Below are 20,308 nucleotides of genomic sequence, written 5' to 3' on the forward strand. Positions count from 1 at the left end.
CAGTAAATTATGCTCCACAGTCGGGCCAGGACACCCCTCAGGAAAGACCTCAGTTTTGCTGCAACCACTCGAGTGCTACTTCAGGCTCTCACCACCGAGCGACTTTGCTCGATCAGCGCAGCGCAACGCAACACAGCCCCATCCCATGCCATCGACCTCCAGGCCTCCATGCGGGGAAAGGACCCCAGCAAGGCAGCCGAGGCTTCGGAAATAGCAGGTGGCCCCGGAAGCGGCGGGCAACCGGTAACGGTTGGCCCCAGTGAAACCGCCCGTCGCGGCAGGTGTGCTCCACAGGGAGGGGAACGCGCATGCGTGCCGCCGCCGCTGCGACCGGGATTTCCTCGACTGCGCCTGCGTGCTCTTCTCTCCCCTTGGGCAAGATGGCGGCGGGGAGATCAGTCCTGAGGAGCAAGTGAGGGAGGCGGCTGAGGAGCCGGGCTGGTGGGGAGAGGGCCCTGGCGCCTCAGCTGAGGTGCGCCTGAGGGTGGCAGCTGCCGGGCGGGGGCTGAGCCCGCGCAGAATCTGGGGAGGAGGCCAGGGCTGCCCTGGAGCCCGCCGCGGGGATGAGGAGCTGGGGAGACGGGGCAGGGACCGGCCCTCGCCGGTGAGGAGGGGCCCCCATATGCGCGCCCGCCCGCCGGCTGCCCCTGCACGCCGCTCCGCGGGACCGCGGCGGGAGGCGTCGGAGGAGTCGCGGTGGCGCTGCCGGGCGGGGAGAGCAAGGCAGACAGGTGAGTGCCCGTCGGCCGGAGCGCTGGCCCCAGTGGACCCTGCTCGCTTCGCCCCCACCTTCTCGGGCAGCACTCGCTAACGGCAGCCCCGGGGGGCGGGGGTTGAACCAGGTATCCGTCTGGTTAAGGCTTGTGTGCGCTTCTTCCTGAAAGCGCCCGCCCCTGCCCCTCGTCTTCGCGGCCCTGCCGCGGGGGTCGCTGTGCCGGGATAGGGCTGAGCCCCGTAGGTGCTGTATCCCCCGCGGAAGGAGCCTGGTCTTGTAGGTGTTACTCGAAGCCAGTAGTGGCTGCTTTTTTTTTTTTTTTTTGTGGTAGTATAATGTGATTTTACTTCATTTAGTCGTTTTGTTCTTCAAAATCTGCATTCAGATATTCGGTAGCTACCACTGGAATATGAAGGCAATAGATCAAGGCCCAGTGACTAGGTCTTAGGAAGATTTCAGCTACTGTCTTCTATGAAAAGGAGATATTTAAAGTCCTTGACATGTAAAAACCTTCCTCTAACTGTTAGATGAGTCTTCAAATACTTTAATACTTAAAAACTCAGTAGGGCTTATTTTTTCTGTTATGTGTCCTCTGACGTCTTGTAATGTGGGGTGGATCTGTACAGGTGTGTGTGACTACAGCCTCAGTTTCTGAAGCAATTCTAGCCTCAGTTGCCACTGGTAGCAGCAGAAGTGATTGAATGTAAAGTAAAAGAGTTCACGTTTCTGTAAACGTCAGCTTCATTGTGTAATTGCAGAGTAGTGGAGAAGTGAAGATGTGAGTGTACTAAACAATATAACTGACGTGTTGCCCCCCTCTCTTCCCCCGACTATAAATAATATGACGGTAGTGGCCACTAAAACTGGGAGGACAAGCCTTTTGGTAAAGCTGTCACAGAATTCTTTAACTGTCTGAAAAATAAAATAAGGTTCTGCAGAAACTGTTTTCATGTACTTGCTTCTGTCAGCTACTGATTGACAAGAGATGATTTTTGTATGTACTGGGGGAGAAGCACAGATTTGAAAGCTTTGCTTCAGGAGTACTGCTAACATTTTGGTAAGTTAAGGTTATGGCACTAGTGAAGTAAGCTTAGGTAATTGAAATGCAGAGAAACTGAACCTTTTTCCTATTCAGGTGCTGTAATCTTATAAACTGGATTTGAAAAAAAAAAATGTATGCCAGATGGGTTCATCCAATTCTAAACATTCAAGAAATATTAAAGTGAATGTCATGAGATCATTGTTATGCTTCAGCTTCAACTTCCTTGGTATGTTTTTTTTTCCTTTAGTTATGGTGAAGACTATTTATAGAATAGTTCTGCCCAGTGAGGAAGACCTTGCAAGTACTTGCTCTCCTTGGATGTTTTAGGTTTCAAAAACCAACCAACCAACCAAACAAAAACCTGGTAAAAGATATTTATACTGAGTGGTATAAAGGAATAAAAAACAAAACTGTGGAAATACAAATGGGGGTATAGTTGATAAAATAATTTTTATTTCTAAATAATGCATTGGGAAATGGTATTGAGTATAAGAACATGTCCTACTATGTGTTTTATTTCCATGCAATGAAATACATGCTCAAGTGTGTCAACTTTTGATACCTATCTGTTGCACAGAATGTTTCTACAGTTTCTTTAGAATGTCCAACGAATACCATCAACAATGTGCTGTGATGCTATATGTAGAAAGTTTCTGATAATCTGTTTAGGTCTATGCTAGTGCTAAAGTAATAGCTGTTGACCCCAATGAACACCTGCATTTTGTATTTACAGTACCGTGTTTATGCTTTCAAAAATATGTATGTATTTGTGTGTAAACATATAATTTACTTTCAATAATGTCTTCTAGATTATTTTTAGAATGTTCTTATACCTAGATAATTTCTAGAGTAAGGGAGTTATATCCCTTTATGATAGTATTACCAGATTCACAGATTGGTAGGGGTTGGAAAGGACCTCTAGAAATCATCTAGTCCAACCCCCCTGCTAGAGTAGGATCACCTAGAACATGTTGCCCAGGGTTGCGTCCAGGTGGGTTTTGAATATCTCCAGAGAAGGAGACTCCACAGCATCTCTGAGCAGCCTGTTCCAGTGCTCTGGCACACTCACAGTAAAGAAATTTTTCCTCATGTTCAGATGGAACTTCCTGTGTTCCAGTTTGTGCCCATTAACCCTTGTCCTGTCTCTGGGCACCATTGAGAAGAGTCTGGCCCCATCCTCTTGACACCCTCCTTTTAGATATTTATAAACATTGCTAAGACCCCCTCTCAGTCTTCTCTTCTCCAGGCTAAACAGACCCAGCTCTCTCAGCCTTTCCTCATACGAGAGATGCTCCAGTCCTTTAATCATCTTTGTAGCCCTCCACTGGACTCTCTCCAGTAGTTTCCTGTCTTTCTTGAACTGGGGAGCCCAGAACTGGACACAGTACTCCAGATGTGGCCTCACCAGGGCAGAGTAGAGGGGGAGGATAACCTCCCTCGACCTGCTGACCATGCTTTTCTTAATGCACCCCAAGATACCATTGGCCATTTAAAACTAAATAGCACAGTTAACAATAAAACTTCATTAATCATGTAAAGATCAAGAAAGCAAATTTTAATTTGGCTAACTTCTTGGCTAGACTCAAAATTCTTTGAGTGAAAGCAAAATAGTTTGGATTGTTTTATAGTAAACTTCTCTTGTTTGTTTCAAGCAGCTCAGTAACAATAAACAGAAATATTCACACTGGTATTTTTATATATATGCGCTATGGAAATATTTTATGGTAGCAAGTTGTTCTAAAGTATCATGAGTGGCAAGTGAAAGCATAGCACTGATTTAGGATAGTGCGCATCTTGTTTCTATCTTCAAACTACGCTGCAGAAGTTGTTTCATAGCATTATACAGTAGAAATCCATTAATTCTTTGATCTTCTCTCACCCTATATGAAACTCAGTGTAAGAATCCTTTTTTTGTTGTTGTTGTGGATGTATGTTCTCCTTTGAGTGGTCTTGATTTTATTTGGACAGTAGAAAGCAATGTGTCTTTGTCTTTTCTTTGTATCAAGTTACCATGGTTTCACAGTGTGATTTTTAGTAACTTGTAGGATAGTGATGGAATACAATGGTTTAATGGACTAAAATTATGTGGGTAACCATCTTGGTGAATAAAACATACACTGCTAACTTCTCATGTTTTAATGAGATTATCAATATTTTCAGTGTTAAAAGGAAAAAAGGTGTATCGAGATTATTTTATGAGCTTAGCTTTCAATGAAGTCTCCATTGCAAGTTTAAAAATGCAATATGGCTGTGCTAAATGAATGTATATGGACTCAGCTGGGAAGTGGAATACAGTAGTTGTAACTGATCTTTAAATAGACCGTCTAGTTGTTTCCTGTTCAAGTTCATATTATTTTCTTCATCCATTTATTACCAGTATTAGCAAAGCAAAACCAGTTTTACTGTGTAGTCTTAGCTTTGACTCCTCCAGATTTACATACCCAACTTCTAATGTTTTGATATTTAATACCTCACTCTGTTGGGATTTTGACCCTAATTGACTTGAATTATGACTACAAATAGGACTTTGTTAAAATAACCTGTGATAGTGATTTCAATGGCAAGTCATGCTCTGCTATTGTAGAACTTGGTTTGTTGGGTTATTGCCGTTCAGTTTTAGTTGAAAGTTTGCATCTTGTTGTATCAGGTGTAGCAGGACAATAAAGGTGCTAGGCAGTAAGGATTTGCTCAAAATATTGGAGATCTAAATTCAGGAATGGTATGTTTCAGTGAAGGTTGTAGGAGAGGTAAGTAGTTGGCAAAAAGGTTAAAAAGATTAATACTTGTTTAGTTTTGTTATCTCCACATGCTACTATAACAGTACCTCTGATACTGCTGGTCATGGTCACAAGGCTAGTATATGCTAATCTGAATGGAATGCCAAAGATTAATTGGGTTCCATGAATATGTTAATTTGTGTCTTTATTAGACAATGATTGCTTTAATGTTAGTCATCACTAGTGGAAATGAGACATTTTAAAAACGTAAATGCCTTTTGAGATCAGAGAGAATTCATTTTACCATTACTTCCATGTGGATTTTCAGAAGGTGAGAAATAAAATTCAGTAGACAAGAATATCTTTTGAAATAGTCAATACAGTTGTATTAGATTACAAGTAGTTTGATTTCTCTATGGCAATGGTATACTAAAACATTGAAGTTTGAGGATCAATAACATTTTGAGATGTCTTTCATAAATGTAGTTTTATTCTTTGGGGGTGCGTTTTAACCACAAATTGATAGAATATTAATCTCTAATGAAAGAAGAGACCTTACTCATGTAGACATTATAGTTCAAAATAAAAATAATTTAGGCTTGTGTGAAATGGTATAATGATGCCTTTCTTAATGCTGTGGTTTTTTGAAGATATGAACTTTTTATTCTTATCCTGTAATACAACTTTGGTGACACAGTAAGGCTTAGCTTTTCACACATAGATTAAATTCTTTGAGTGAAAAATGTGTATTTTCTCTGGAAATCGGATATCAATAAAAAGCTTTCTTATTTGTGCAGTTAATGGTATGAGTGTTGGCTGTTTTAAATGGAGTCTGAAAGGTGCTGAGTTTCACAAAACTGAATTTGGCTGTTAGTAGATTGGCCTTTTTGTAGAAACTGGCATGTGGAGGGAACTGGAAAGAAACTAGGACTTCTCATTGTTGTGTGACAAGGGTGCAAAGAAATCATGAAAGCATAAATTGTGTGAGTTGGCTCTCCCTTTATTAAAGGAAAAAGGTTCTCAGGATCACATGAGCTTTTTCCACTCTCTGAAACCCCTGCTATGGAGATCCCACATTACTGCTGCTCTTCCATTTAAAGGGGTTCAGCTAAGAATCTCTTTAGTACTAAGGAATAATTTTTCTTCTATAATAGTGTTAAAAATTCCAATTTAACACATTTTATACAGAAATTTACTTATTTTACTCAAACATGCCTACTTTGTCTCATTGTTCTTTTACTTTAATTTCATTGAGTATATTGAATTTTATGACTTGGTTGTGCTTTGCTGCTATTTCTTGGTTAAGATTTCCACTTTTTTTTTAACATACTATGAATTGAAATTCAGTTGATCGATAAGAAGCATTTCCTTCAAGCACCCTCTGGCTTGTTTTGGTACAGGCTCTACTGGAGTTTGCATTTGGATCGCAAACTCCCTGTTTAGGTAGTGGGGTGACTTCTGTCTATTATTTGAATGCCTGAGGAAGCATGTCAGGATAGAACTTACGGGGATCACTGTATATGCTGAAGTGAAGTGCTCCTTATTTTGGTTTATCTCCTGATGTGTGATTTGTTTGGTTATTGGGTGGTTTTGTTGGGGTTTTTTTTGTTATACAGGAGTATTTTTCTTAACTGATTTTTGGGAATATGGAAAGTTAGGTATTAGTATGAATAAAAATATGATGTGGGTGGAGGCTCTGGTTATATAAACAAGAAATGAGGTTCAAACATGGTGGCGAAAATCAAAAGTACTGTAATATTAAATGTATCCCTATAGCTTTAGAGGAAATACCCATCAGATTGTCTTTGCAAGGGTTTTTTTTTTTTTTTTGGACAAAAGTCCTGCGAACATCTTTGGTCACAGACTTTATATTCAAGTATATACAGCAGAACATATCTGAATCCATGTTGCTACTTAAGTTGGAGAAATAATCTTTAGAGTGATAGGAGCAAAATGTTACTACATCAGAAGTATTACAAGGAGTCTGTCCAACTTAGTAGTTTTATGTAATGTGGCTTTGTGTTGTAATTATTTCCTAGAAATTGATGGGTGTTACTAAAAACAAAGAAATACGTATGTAGTGTGCAGAGATTTTTGTTGTCACAAGGAGTGTTTCTTGTTTGGGGTTTTTATAATTAATAGTTTTTCATAAATAATTGTAATAAATTTGTGGCCTTCTCAGGATAAAGTTGGTAGAGTTCATGCTTCTCTACAATTTAGTAATTATAATGATGGCTCTCCTGTTTGTTATAGGTAGCTGTTCATGCACTGTGGGTGTAAAATTCTTGCTTACAATATCTTATCTTGCAGTGGATCTCTGTTCTCAGAAATGATTGATTTGCCAAGCTTGTGGAGTTCGATGTGAGTAATGTTGCTTTTCATGCCAGTTGTGCTTGGATTTGGAAGAGAATATAAGAAAAGGTGTTGATGGCAGGTAGTTATAAGTTGTAATGAAGAGAAACAAAGCGGTGTGCTGCAGAGCAAGTTAAAATTGAGATGAGTATATAGCTGTACCTACATTTCAGTGCTTTTGTTTGGGGGGGGAGGAGCAGGGGAAGGTTTAGTTATTCCTTGCAGCATAGACCTGAAGATCAAACTTACACACTCCATTAAGAAGCAGTAGACTGTGCTATTATAAGAGGACTACATACTGAAACGACTCTTTTCACATGTATGTGGGTTCTTTGTTAAGGAATAGGATAATCTTTTTCTATATAGATTGTATGTACTGATTTTTATGTACAAACTGCTTATATGCTAAACATACATTCTAGCAAGTCCTACTGTGTAGTTAACATTAATGTACCTTTCTTTGGGTACGTCTGAGAGTATATGAAGGATGTTTTAGGAAATACAGGTACCATGTTGTTACCTACTTACTGGCATTGGAATTTACTGGTTTGGAGATTAGATTCTTTCAGTTCCTAATTTTTTAGAAGTGTTACTTCAGACACAGTAACAGTGCTGTCCTAGAATGTAGTAACACTAGGAGTTAAGCTTTTCGTGCGGCTGTGGTATAAGAATTTGAGCAGATAAGCTCATGACAAGAAGCAGTCATGCTACTTGTTATCCTAATAGATGCTTTAATCATAGAATGGTTTGGGTTGAAAGGGACCTCAAAGATCATCTAGTTCCAACCCCACCACTAGACACCCTCCACTAGACCACGTTGCCCAAAGCCTCATCCAACCTGGCCTTAAACAATTCCAGGGATGGGGCCTCCACAACGTCTCTGGGCAACCTGTTCCAGTGCCTCAGCACCCTCACAGTAAAGAATTTCTAACACCTAATCTAAATCGACCTTCCTTTAGCTTAAATCCATTACCCCTTGTCCTGTCACTACACTCCCTGATAAACAGTCCCTCACCAGCTTTCCTGTAGACCCATTTAGGTACTGGAGGGCTGAAATTAGGCCTCCCCGGAGTCTTCTCTTCTCCAGGCTGAACAGCCCAACTCTCTCAGCCTGGTTTCACAGGAGAGGTGCTCCAGCCCTCTGATCAGCTTTGTGGCCCTCCTCTGGACTCGCTCCAACAGCTCCATGTCTCTCCTGTACTGGGGCCCCCAGAGCTGGACGCAGTACTCCAGGTGGGGTCTCACAAGAGCGGAGTAGAGGGGCAGAATCACCTCCCTCAACCTGCTGGTCACGCTTTTTTTAATGCAGCCCAGGACATGGTTGGCTTTCTGGGCTGCAGGCGCACACTGCTGGCTCATGTTGAGCTTCTCATCAATCAACACCCCCAAGTCCTTCTCCTTGGGGCTGCTTTCAATCCATTCCTCGCCCAGCCTATAGTCGTGCTTGGGATTGCACCAACCCACGTGCAGGACCTCGCACTTGGCCTTGTTGAACTTCATGTGGTTCGCACAGGCCCACCTCTCCAGCCTGTCAAGGTCCCTCTGGATGGCATCCCTTCCCTCCAGCATGTTGACCCCACCACACAGCTTGGTGTTGTCGGCAGCCTTGCTGAGGGTGCACTCGATCCCACTGTCCATGGCGCTGACAAAGATGTTAAACAGTGCCAGTCCCAGTACCGACCCCTGAGGAACACTGCTCATCACTGTTCTCCACTTGGACATTGAGCCGTTGACCACAACTCTTTGATTGCGACGGTCCAGTCAATTCCTTATCCACCGAGTGTTCCATCCATCAAATCCATGTCTCTCCAATTTAGACACAAGGATATCATGCAGGACAGTGTCAAATGCCTTGCACAAGTCCAGGCAGATGATGTCAGTTGCTCTTCCCTTGTCCATCAATGCTGTAACCCCATCACAGAAGGCCACCAAATTTGTCAGGCACAATTTGCCGTTAGTGAAGCCACGTTGGCTGTCACCAGTTACCTCCTTATTTTCCATGTGCCTGAGCATAGTCTCCAGGAGAGTCTGCTCCATAATCTTGCCAGGCCTGGAGGTGAGACTGACCGGCCTGTGGTTCCCTGGGTCTTCCTTTTTTCCCTTCTTAAAAATGGGGGTTATGTTTCCCCTTTTCCAATCAGTGGGAACTTCGCCAGACTGCCAGGACTTCTCAAATATGATGGCAAGTGGCCTGGCCACTTCATCTGCCGGTTCCCTCAAGACCCGTGGATACAACTCATCAGGTCCCATGGACTTGCGCACCTTCAGGTTCCTTAGATATTCTAAAATCTGATCTTCTCCTATGGTGGGCATTCTGCCAGTCCCTGCCTTTGCCTTCTGTGACCTGGGCAGTGTGGCTTGAGCACTTGCCAGTGAAGACTGAGGCAAAACAGTTGTTGAGTAACTCAGCCTTCTCCATATCCTGGGTAACCAGGTCACCTGTTTCCTTACAGAGAGGGCCAACATTTTCCCTCGTCTTCCTTTTATCACTGACATACCTATAGAAGCTTTTCTTGTTGTCCTTAACATCCCTGGCCAGATTTAATTCTATCAGGGATTTAGCTTTCCTAACCTGATCCGTGGCTGCTTGGACAATTTCTCTGTATTCCTCCCAGGCTACCTGCCCTTGCTTCCACCCTCTGTAGGCTTCCTTTTTTTGTTTGACTTTGCCCAGGAGCTCCTTGTTCATCCACGCAGGCCTCCTGGCATTTTTGCCTGACTTCCTCTTTGTTGGGATGCGTCACTCCCAACCTTGGAGGAGGTGACCCTTGCATATTAGCCACCTGTCTTGGGCCCCTCTTCCTTCCAGGGCTTTGTCCCATGGTATTCTACCAAGCAGATCCCTGAAGAGGCCAAAGTCTGCTCTGCTGAAGTCCAGGGTAGTGAGCTTGCTGTGTGGCCTCCTCGCTGGCCTGAGGATCTTGAACTCCACCATGTTGTGGTCACTGCAGCCAAGGCTGCCCTTGAGCTTCACATCCCCTACCAGCCCCTCCTTGTTGGTGAGAAGAAGGTCCAGCATGGCACCTCTCCTTGTTGGCTCCTGTATCACTTGGAGAAGGAATTTATCATCAACGCATTCCAGGAACCTCCTGGATTGCTTATGCCCTTCTGTGTTGCCCCTCCAACAGATGTCAGGGTGATTGAAGTCCCCCATATGGACCAGGGCTTGTGAACGTGAGGCTGCTCCTATCTGCCTATAGAGAGCCTCATCTGCTTAGTCTCCCTGGTCAGGTGGCCTGTAGCAGACCCCCGCTGTGGTGTCCCCTGCCCCTGTGCTGGCCATAGAGAGGGACACCCCCTCCTTGTCTGCCCTCCCTGTCCTTCCTAAGAGCCTGTATCCTTCCATCCCAACACTCCAGTCATAGGAGCCATCCCACCATGTCTCTGTGATGCCAGTAAGGTCATAGTCCTGCAGGTGTGTGCATGTGTCCAACTCCTCTTGTTTGTTCCCCGTGCTACGTGTGTTAGCATAGAGGCATTTCAGTTGGGCCCCCAGTGAGGCTGGCTTACTGGCTGGAGTGGCTGGAATTCCTTTGATGTATTTTCCCGTTGTTTCCCAGTTGGTTCCTGTTGCCCCAGGAGCCCCTGGCTCATCTCCTCTAGACTTCAAGCATGCTGCAGTGTGTCCAGCATGTCTCTGAGCAACAGGCTGAGGGCCATCGCCAGCACCCTGTCCCTCCAACCTTGGCATGTCATCCACAACTTGTCACAGGCAAGCCTGATATCCCCGTCCCCCTTTGAGCCTAGTTTAAAGCTGTGTCAGTGAGCCCTGCTAGTTCCTGGGCAAAGACCCTTTTTCCCCTTTGAGAGAGGTGAATCCCATCAGAGTTCATCAGGCCTGGTGCCTTGTAGGCCGTCCCATTGTCAAAAAACCCAAAGCTGTGGTGGTGACCCCAGCCATGGACCCATGCATTTATGGTAATGGTGAAGGCTTCTTCTAATAGTGTGATATAACAATAGCTTTTATTTTTATTTGAATGATAATTAAAACATTGAAACATGCCATTATCAATGATAATTTAAACATTTAAATATTTTCTATATTTTTTAAAAAATCTAGAGTAAAAAATTTCTGATTGATCTTCATTTTAATAATGCAGTCCATTCCTTTCTGGCTTGAACCATCTGAAAATAGGATCTTAGAAAGTACAAGAGGTTTTTTACTGTTACCTCCCTTGCTTTGTGTATGTATAACATAATTTGGAATAGGCAACGATTCATTAAACTGTGAAACAAGATACTGCTTTTGAAAATGGAGCAAAATAGTTCAATCAAACAAGTTCATGATTGTACTAAGTTGTATTTTGCTTGTACTGTATCTGAATAAAAATACTGAGTTCCTCAGTTGTTCCTCTTGGAGGCCGGTCATAGTAGTGCAGTCTTTTATAAATTTAAATTCAGATGTCAGTCTTGCAAAGAGCTTCCACTTTGCCTCAAGTTGCTGACATCTTAGTGTAATACTGCTATTGTCTATTGGTCTTGGTTTGTTCTACTCAGATTAAATATCTGTTTTCAAAACACCATCCTAATATGTATTTTGAAAATATAATTGAAAATATTTTTCTTGTTATAGAGTGTTTCGATAATCACATTGGTCTTGATGGTTGGTCTTTACTATTCAGTGAAAATTAAATTCAGTTTAGTTAAACTGTGGATTTCTAGAAGCTTGTTCTTAAAACTAGCAGTTTAGTGTGCCTTCATTTGTGAACCTTTTTTGTCAGTTAAATGCTGACTTATAGTTTCCAAAGCTTTGAAGCATTGTCAGAATGCTTATAAGGCTTAATGCCTTGTAAGGGCCTAAGGAAGTGGGTGATACTCACACCACTCTTGCATACTTAGATCAGCTACAGGAAAGGTATTTTTCACTAGTGCCTGGTTTGAAATTTTAGTATCGTGTTGCAACCTGCTTATTTCAGTGAACATGCTGGCCATCCTATCATTTTGGTATTCAGTAAAAGCTTCAAATAGGTAGGAAGGCACTACATTTTCATGAGAAAGAGAAGTCAGCTTCCATTCTGAAAGAGAAGTTTGTATTTTGTCAGTCCTGCTCTAGTGTCCTTCCAGCGCCCATAATGGTTACCTCAAGGAAGGATTGTCTCTTTTCCTCATGTTTAGGAGTTTTTCAAGTAGAAAATACCCATTTGTGATGTGTGGAGCATATAGGTCATAAAAGGGCTAAGTAGCAGTGCTTCTTTTACTATAGTGGAAGGGCTACAAGACCAAAGTTAATTTGAACCCAGAACTTTTTTTGTTAGGCTTTGGGTTTTTTTGGTGGGTTTCATTTTGTTGTGGGGTTTTTGTGTGTTTGGGTTTTTTTATTTCAGCTTTGTTTTTTAATGTGTGTGTGTGAAATCAGGTATTTGAATTATACCTTGAATAATGGGATTTCTGGAGTTAAATGTCTGCCTTGTGTCTCTGACATTGTTTGCAACTTCTATATTTTCTGTTCAGACAGATGAACATTCAAGGTTTCTACTCTTTCTAAGCTCTTTCCCACAGAACTTGCAATCCAAGGGCTCATGTAAAGTCTCCTCAATTACTCTGTATTAGTCATTAAAGGCTTGAATGTGAAATGAAGTTTGGGTAAAATTGTTGGCTGTCAGCAGGTGCTATACACCAGGATCTAGACCAACCAAAAAAAAATGCTGATTATGTTATAATTAACTTTTGGCATCAAAAGCCCCCTTGTCAGCAGTTTTGGAGTAAAAGCTTTGGTGCAGGTAACCTTGACGCTATAATTGGCACCTATTGCTGCCGAGAAGACAGCGTCAGCAGGTAATGCTGAGATACATTACGTGAGTGTCATGGTTCAGCCCCAGATGGCAGTTGAGCACCAGGCGGCTGCTCGCTCACCCCTCCCCGTGGCAGGATGGGGAGGAGAATGGGAAGACAAAGGCAAAACCTCCTTGGTTGGTATAAGGATAGTTTACTGGGACAGCAAAGGGAGAGGGAAATAACAACAGTGCTAGTAAAAGAATATATAAAGTGGGTGATAACAGAAAGCAATTTACCAGTCTGACAACTGACTGGACACTCAGCCCACACTCAGACCTTCCCAGAGCTGTGACAACCCACCCCTCCCCAACTAGCTCCCTTTTATGGTGAGCATGATGTCACGTGGTATGGAATAGCCTCCTGAGCTTGGCTTACCTGTCCTGGCTCCTTGTGAAACTTAACTCTATCCTAGCCAAAACCAGGACAATGAGATTCTGAGGTTAGCAGAATCTAGTGTATGACCATATTCCTTCCACATTGTTGCTTTTTAACACACAGCTAAATTGATTTTTTTTATAATACAACGTAACAAAAATTTTCTTTACAGACTGTTGACACTAAGATTAAGCACAACTCTGAATACTTCCCAATTCCCTTATATATCTGTTTTTTTAATCTTTCTTGGTACTAGTATTCCTCCTCCCCTCTATTTCAGCAGAATGACTCTATTGGGATTTTGTTCCCTGGTATTCCAGTTGTTCAACTACAAGCATTTCATTGTATAGGTCTCTAATTTTAGCCCAGTCTAGTGGAGTGGTGACTCAAACTTATGTAAAATTCCTCTTTCCACAAGAGCAGGCAAAATACAGAGTTCCTACCATTTGCTCCAGCATTTTTCTACATTTTGGATGTTGGGAAACCACAGATCTAAATTACAAAGACAAGCTGAATAAAGGCATTAGCTAATGTGATTTTTCTTCTTTGGTTCCAAATATAGCTTATTTGTTTATATGTATTGTTATATATGTTCATGACTTTTTAAAAATTCTGTATGGACTCAGGGTAGAAATGTCAACATAGAATAATGGTACTTAATTCACATGTATTAGTCTCTACATGTGGTGCAGAATGAGCTCCAGAAAGGTTTAAGATCAGGACTCAGCTTGGAATCAATGAGAGAATTTTATTTCATCAGATCTTTTTTCCTCTTCTTTTTTTTTTTTACTTGCATTTCATTATAATTGCATCCAGGCTACCAGGAAGCACAGAATATGCCTGAGTACCAGTTCATCCACAAATGTAGTTGTTATATTTTTGTCTTAAAATATCCTTGCTAATTTAACGTGTGCACACTGTAAATCTGTGTCCTTGCATTCAGTTAGTCTCACTCCACTGTTGTGTTAATGTGTGCCAGTGCAATCAAGTAGCCAGAATATTATGAGGCTTCTTGTTAGTTAATATAAGAGGAATGGGATGTTTGAATTGGCATTGAATTAGGTCTCTGACAAAAGCTTTAGATGCCAGTCCAAGTGATGGCTTGCTAATTAAATGTCTAAATGTCATTGTTAAGACCTTGAGAACTAGACTTGATTCATAAAGCTTTTTCCAAAAACTGTTTCAAGTGCTGGAAGCTGAAAAGAATGAATTGAATGGAGAAAGAGAGCTTGTCTTCCTCTAAAACCAGTGGATTTGTGTATTGCTTTATTTTCATGAAAAAGTAGTTGTCTGTACATGACTGTCTTTATACTGTTCCAAATCTCTCTCTGTTTTACTTGTGAGCAAGGTATCAAGCTTTTTTGTGTTTTGTGGTTTGTTTTTTTTTTTTAACAAGTGAAATAATGCCTTGAATGATGTAAAGGTACTGAAGAGTTCATGTGGTAGTCTAGTATGCACGCAGCAAGGAAGACTTGAAACTAGTTGTAATGACAAAGCCTCGTTGTAGTTCGCTGTTTTATATTTTAGAAGTCTCGGGTGGTTTAGAATGTTTTAATTTATTCAGAGAATAATGGGAAGACATCTACCTTCAACATACTGGGGTTACCATGGCAAAGTTTTACATTTGCTCCCTGCCAATGTATTAATTCTTGCTTTTGAAGTCAACTCCGATTATAGGTAGTGTAGGAATGTACAAATTTGTTACTTGCTCAATCAGTGTTTATTGCTTGAAAATTTTCTGACTTGTGACTTATAAGTGATGGAGTTCTTTACAAAGCCAAGTAATTGTTCCTGTGGGCAGTTTGCCACCTAGTTTGCCGTTTGAAGGAGAACTGTCTATTTTATTCAATTCATGTTCTTTTAAGTATATTGCACCATTTGTAAACGTGGATGGACAGTGCTTTTCATCATTCTTGTCTCTGTTCTGCATTTCCTGAGTTGTTATGTAATTATATTGCAGGAGTCTCTAGAAGCCCCATAAGCATCAGAATTGCTTTGTGTTGGGCAAACCTCAAATCCATAAAGTGACATGATTCCTGTACAGAAGCAATTACACTGCTCATAGCCTGCGGTGTAGAACATTACCAGACATTTGAACTGGGGAGTAGAGTTTTCACAAGGCTCACTACTAGTACTTGGCAGCATTTACTCTTTGGGAAGAGAAAGTTAATAAACAGTAAATAAAAGAACATCGGAAAAATATCAGCCATGTGTAGATGAAAAGCTCCTGCTCTTGTGACACACTTGTCTTTCAGTGAAGTCATGCTATACAGACTTTCATGGAAGTGCTTGGACTTGATGGAGTGGCCATGTGGGTGCACATCTGGACAAACAAGAACTGTTCCAGTCAACTCATCCGGATGACTTTAGCCACATACATGTTTGATCACATGATGAACAAGTGCTGTGATGTGATTGTCACACTAAACTTCCAAGTGGTAAGACATGTCTGGTCACAAGATAGGGCAAAAAATTCAGGGAAAGTGCAAAAGAAAGAAGCGAGACTGGGGAACAATTAATCCATAATCTTAAATAAGAAAATTTCAATTACTGCCAATTGTGTTTCTGTAGGACTGTGGTTTTCTGTTCATGTGACGGAATTTTGCCAATGACATGGGATCTCTTCTATTGTTTTTTCCTTGTCAGAACAAGTAATATCTACTGTGAAGATTTCTGTCTTTCTCTTGCCACCTGGGGTAATTACCTTGCAAAATTAACCCCTTAAATGTTGGGGGAAATGCTTAAAACTCTTGAGATCTCAGCCTGTCTTGATTTGCAGGTGTGGTGGGGTAGCTCCGTCTGGAGGCCAGGTGCCCCCCAAAGCTGCTCTATCACTGCCCTCCTCAGCTGGATGGGGAGAGAAAATACAATGAAAGGCTTCTGGGTCAAGATGAGGACAGGGAGAGATCACTCACCAGTTACTGTCATGGGCAAAACAGACTCAACTTAGAAAAAAATTCATCTAATTTATTACCAAGCAAAACAGAGTAATGAGAAATAAACCCAAACCTTAACACCCCTTCCCCCCACCCCTCCCTTCTTCTTGGGCTCAACTTCACTCCCCATTTCTCTCCCTCCTCCCCCGCAGCAGCACAGGGGGACGGGGGAATGGGGGTTGTGGTCAGTTCATCACATGTTGTCTCTGCTGCTCCTTCCTCCTCAGGGGGAGGACTCCTCACACTCTGCCCCTGCTCCAGCATGGGGTCCCTCCCACAGGAAACAGTCCTCCACCAACTTCTCCAATGTGAGTCCTTCCCGTGGGCTGCAGTTCTTCACCAGCTGCTCCAGTGTGGGTCCCCCACGGGGTCACAAGTCCTGCCAGCAAACCTGCTGCAGCGTGGCCTCCTCTTTCCATGGGGCCACAGATCCTGCCAGGAGCTTGCTCCAGCATGGGCTTCCCACAGGGTCACAGCCTCCTTCGAGTGCATCCACATGGTCCAGCATGGGGTCCTCCATGGGCTGCAGGTGGAATCTCCGTTCCTGCATCATCCTCCATGGACTGCAGGGGGACAACCTGCTTCATCATGGTCTTCTGCAGGGGCTGGAGAGGAATCTCTGCTGCGGCACTTGGAGCACTTCATCCCCCTCCTTTTTCACTGACCTGGATGTCTGCAGGGCTATTTCTCTCACATCTTTTTACTCCTCTCTGTGGCTGCAAAATGCTGCTGGGTTGGGTTTTTTTCCCTTTCTCAACTGTGTTGTCCCAGAGGCCCTACCACCGTGGCTGATGGGCTCGGCCTTGGCCAGCAGTGAGTCCATCTTGGAGCTGGCTGGCATTGGCTCTGTTGGACATAGGGGAAGCCTCTAGCAGCTTCTCACAGAGGCCAGCCCTGTAGCCCCCCACCCCTGCTACCAAACCTTGCCATGCAAACCCAAAACAGCAGGCGCTAAGTTTGCCTGCATGATTTGGAATTTTTGTTTGTGTAGAAACAATGTGTTAATGTCTGACAGAGTTTACTGAGGATTGCTCAGTGCCGGGCAAACTTTAAACTTGAATGATTTGAGTTTTAACATTAAAACAATACAAATTATTTCTAGTAAGGCATTCAGTACTTGATTAAAAATATAAACGGTTTTAAAGGAGTAATGGATCAATAAGATGCAAATCCTTGCTGAGGAGGCAGGAAGATCAAATATGAGTGTCAAATATGGTTTTCTCTAAGTCTCAGCTAGTTGGGGCTAGTGTTCTAGCTGACTTGCTTTGGAGATCTTTGAAAATACATCTTTTAATTTAAGATTGAACTATCGGGGTTATGTGTTAGGAGAAAAAAAAAAGGGAGTGTTCTTCTAGTACACTTTGCAATTGAGAGTTTTTCTAAATATGGTTGTGACTATTTAAAATTTTCCCTTCCCATGTGTGTAGGGATTGGAGTCTGAGATGCAAAATGAATCTGTAATCAGTAAGATGTTTTTCCTCTCAGTGATAGTATTTTAAATTCTACCTCTAGTCTGAATGTTTAAAAAGAGTTGCAATACACTTTAATCATGCAATTGTATTATACATTTGGAGATTTACTATTTGCAACTTAGGTATTTTGATTGTCTAAGTCGACTAGCTGGTGGCCCTGGATCCAAGCTGGGGGAGGGAAGCTGTCACTTAAATATGCACTTTACCTAAATCAAGGAGTTTAAAAACACTCCTGTTTTCTCTGTTTTGACAAACTTAAGTGCATTTTTCTGCTCTGTTATTCCACTGATGCTTTGTTTGGTCTGGGCATGGTTATCAGCCCTTTTCTTCTTCAATTGCTTTTCCCAAGTACTTTCCTGAAGTAACTTTGGTGGTGGTAAATTTTTAGTAACAGCTCTCTCAGATACTGGCTTTGTTACTTGTTAAATGCATGTTGATTTCCAAGATGAAGAATGGCCTGAAGAAAAGGCCAGCTTTGTGTGACTTCTAAAAGTGTGGATCATTGAGCACTGTTCCTACATGTATAGAGCTTGGTACTGGAAGCAGCTTGCTTGGAGATCAATGAATATTTCAATTTTGCATTCTTTTTCTACAGAGAAGGTGGATCAATTTCAAAAAGTATTCATGCTGCTTGAATACGGGATAAGGTAGACTGAGTCACCCACCCCTAGCTTATACTTGAATTTTTGTTCTTTACAGACTATTAGGAGAAAATATCCTAAGATATTATAGACTTGTCAGATTTTTGTAACCACCACCCCAATGGAAGCAAAAAGTCTTTTTTCAGCCTGACAAGTGTTACAGAAGTTAAGACTTGAAGACGCTGTTCACTCAAAACCCGAAAGAAAAACATAACTCCTAGCACCCACCCCATCAACACCATAAAACTTCATATTTTGAAATGAGGCTGGGGATTTTTAACTTTCAGTAAACACACTAAAATATGTGCCAAGAGAGGAGGGAAAATAAAAAATTAGTATGCCACCAATGCCTAGAGGCTTATGTAACAGCAAATTCCCTAGGGGAGTCAGACCCAAATCATCCAAGGAAGCATATTTATGATGATAAATAAGCTGAAGGGAGCAAGAACATTTACAAAACAAAAGCTAACCCAAAAATCTGACATGAGTCATTAGGCTTGATGATTAATATGGCTGTGAGCAGGAAAACTGCATGCTGGCCAGGTGTTTGTGGGGTTTCTGCTACCTGGGAGCACAAGTCTGTTCTGCAGGAGTGCTGCCTCCCACAGCAGCTCATCTCTGCATATGGAGAAATCAGTTAATGGTGAAGTTCTGCATTGGTCCTGAGAAAAGAGCTGGAGGACTTTCTTTCCTAACCTTAACAAGCAATCAACGAAATCTCAGTAGTGTGAGAGAGTTGTTGCAACACATGATGTGTATATGCATATTGCAAGGAATTAAATTCTTGCAGGATTAAACAAATTGTGAACTTTCATCTGTTTCAAGCCCAGAAGGGATCCCAGCACTGTTCAGTATGACCGTTGTATTGGAAGCTGCAGAACACTAGAAGTCAGTATTTCTTAAAGAAATATCTTGTATTACCTTGTGGGCTCAGTTTTTACTGAGCTTTTGTGATTTGATTAACCACACCAATGTTGGGAAATTCAATTCCAATTGGTCTATTTTCCAGCTGATGGATCTCTTTAAACTTGTGACAAACTTGGAAATATTTTCCATATACAGTAATAAAAATCCAGCCTACTTTTTGCTAAACCAGCTAAGTTGTACTCCTTAAACCATACAGCATAAATCTTCCTTAACAAACTGAGCTGTTTTTTGTGGTCCTTCCTTGAACTCCTTAGTAATTACTGTTATGTACTGAAATGTGGAATTTGTTGAGATTTTTAAGGAAGATACTTACATCCTCAGATTCTTTGTCAACACTTTATCCTGTAAAGAACAGTTTTTCTAGATTGATTTGATATGGTGGTTGTGTTCCAGCTAAGAGCCTCTGAGGCTCAGGCCTTAATTTAACTGTTTAAAAGGTTATAGTTTTGGTGAGAGAACTTAGAGCCATTACTTAGCAAGATCTTTGTGTTTCTAGACCTTGTCACAGCATTTCTTAATGCGGTAGGCTTTAAGAAACTTGTCTGTAGCTGGAACTTTTTTTTCTTAGCAGACTTGCAGAATGGTGATGGTTAACATACCTTTTTGTAAAAGGTCTTTGCTTACAGGATTTCACAAAAATTGACCTTCCCTCCTTTTCAATATCCTGGGCAACAAACTTGTTGATGACCTTTAGCTAAATAGATTTTTAACTGATTTATTACTGCTAAAATGTCAGAATGCTTACAAGAAATCGACTCTTGTATTAAGAACATCTGGTTCAAACCAAACAAAGGGAAGACTGAAAAGAAGATTGTGAACAACAAGGTAAATATTCCACTCAAGTGATAGAGCTTCCATTTGTCAGAGTGGTGTGGAGTTCTGGGATGCTCCTGGGTTCACTATAAAACATACATAACCATGTACCGACCATTTTTTTTAGCCATGACCTCTGTCAACCACAATGTAACAAGAAACTGAATCTGATCATCCATTTGCCTGTACAGTCATCCATTTGTCATGTACAGATATGAATAGTGCAACTTCTTATGGCTGATGCTAAGTAATAACTGAAATAGGGCTTTGTCTTGTAATTCATGCCACTGTAAGTATTCTAGGTACGTGCTGAATTTCTTCTACTGGGTCTGACCTTTAATCAGTCTCTGAGCAGCTGATGGATGCGCAGCCCTGTGTAAAAAGGTACATCAGAGCCAAGAGCTGTGCGACAGCTAAGGACAAAGTATTCTAAAACAAAATGCTTTGCTTACAAAAGATAGCTCTAGTGGAGACCAGGCAGATCCAGAGCCTGATGCTCCCCAAGAAACATTGGAAAACATAAAATTCTTGATCTTTATCTAA

The 20,308-nt window shown here is 41.8% G+C and overlaps 1 protein-coding gene across 7 annotated transcripts in view; it reads left to right on the forward strand.

Moving 5' to 3' along the window:
• Nucleotides 1-369: 369 nt before the first annotated feature.
• The window catches only part of APC (APC regulator of WNT signaling pathway), a 102,715-nt gene continuing 82,776 nt past the window's right edge, over nt 370-20,308 (forward strand). For 3 of the 7 annotated variants that reach the window (XM_054809544.1, XM_054809541.1, XM_054809543.1), the window contains exon 1: nt 391-731. The gene's annotated coding sequence lies outside the window, so the exon portion shown is untranslated. Of the gene's footprint in view, nt 732-1,956; nt 1,984-20,308 lie in introns of those variants that run through there. The other 4 variants (XM_054809540.1, XM_054809536.1, XM_054809537.1 and 1 more) reach the window with 4 other exon arrangements.

The sequence above is a fragment of the Grus americana genome, chromosome Z (genome assembly GCF_028858705.1).
Source record: "Grus americana isolate bGruAme1 chromosome Z, bGruAme1.mat, whole genome shotgun sequence".
NCBI lineage: Eukaryota > Metazoa > Chordata > Aves > Gruiformes > Gruidae > Grus > Grus americana.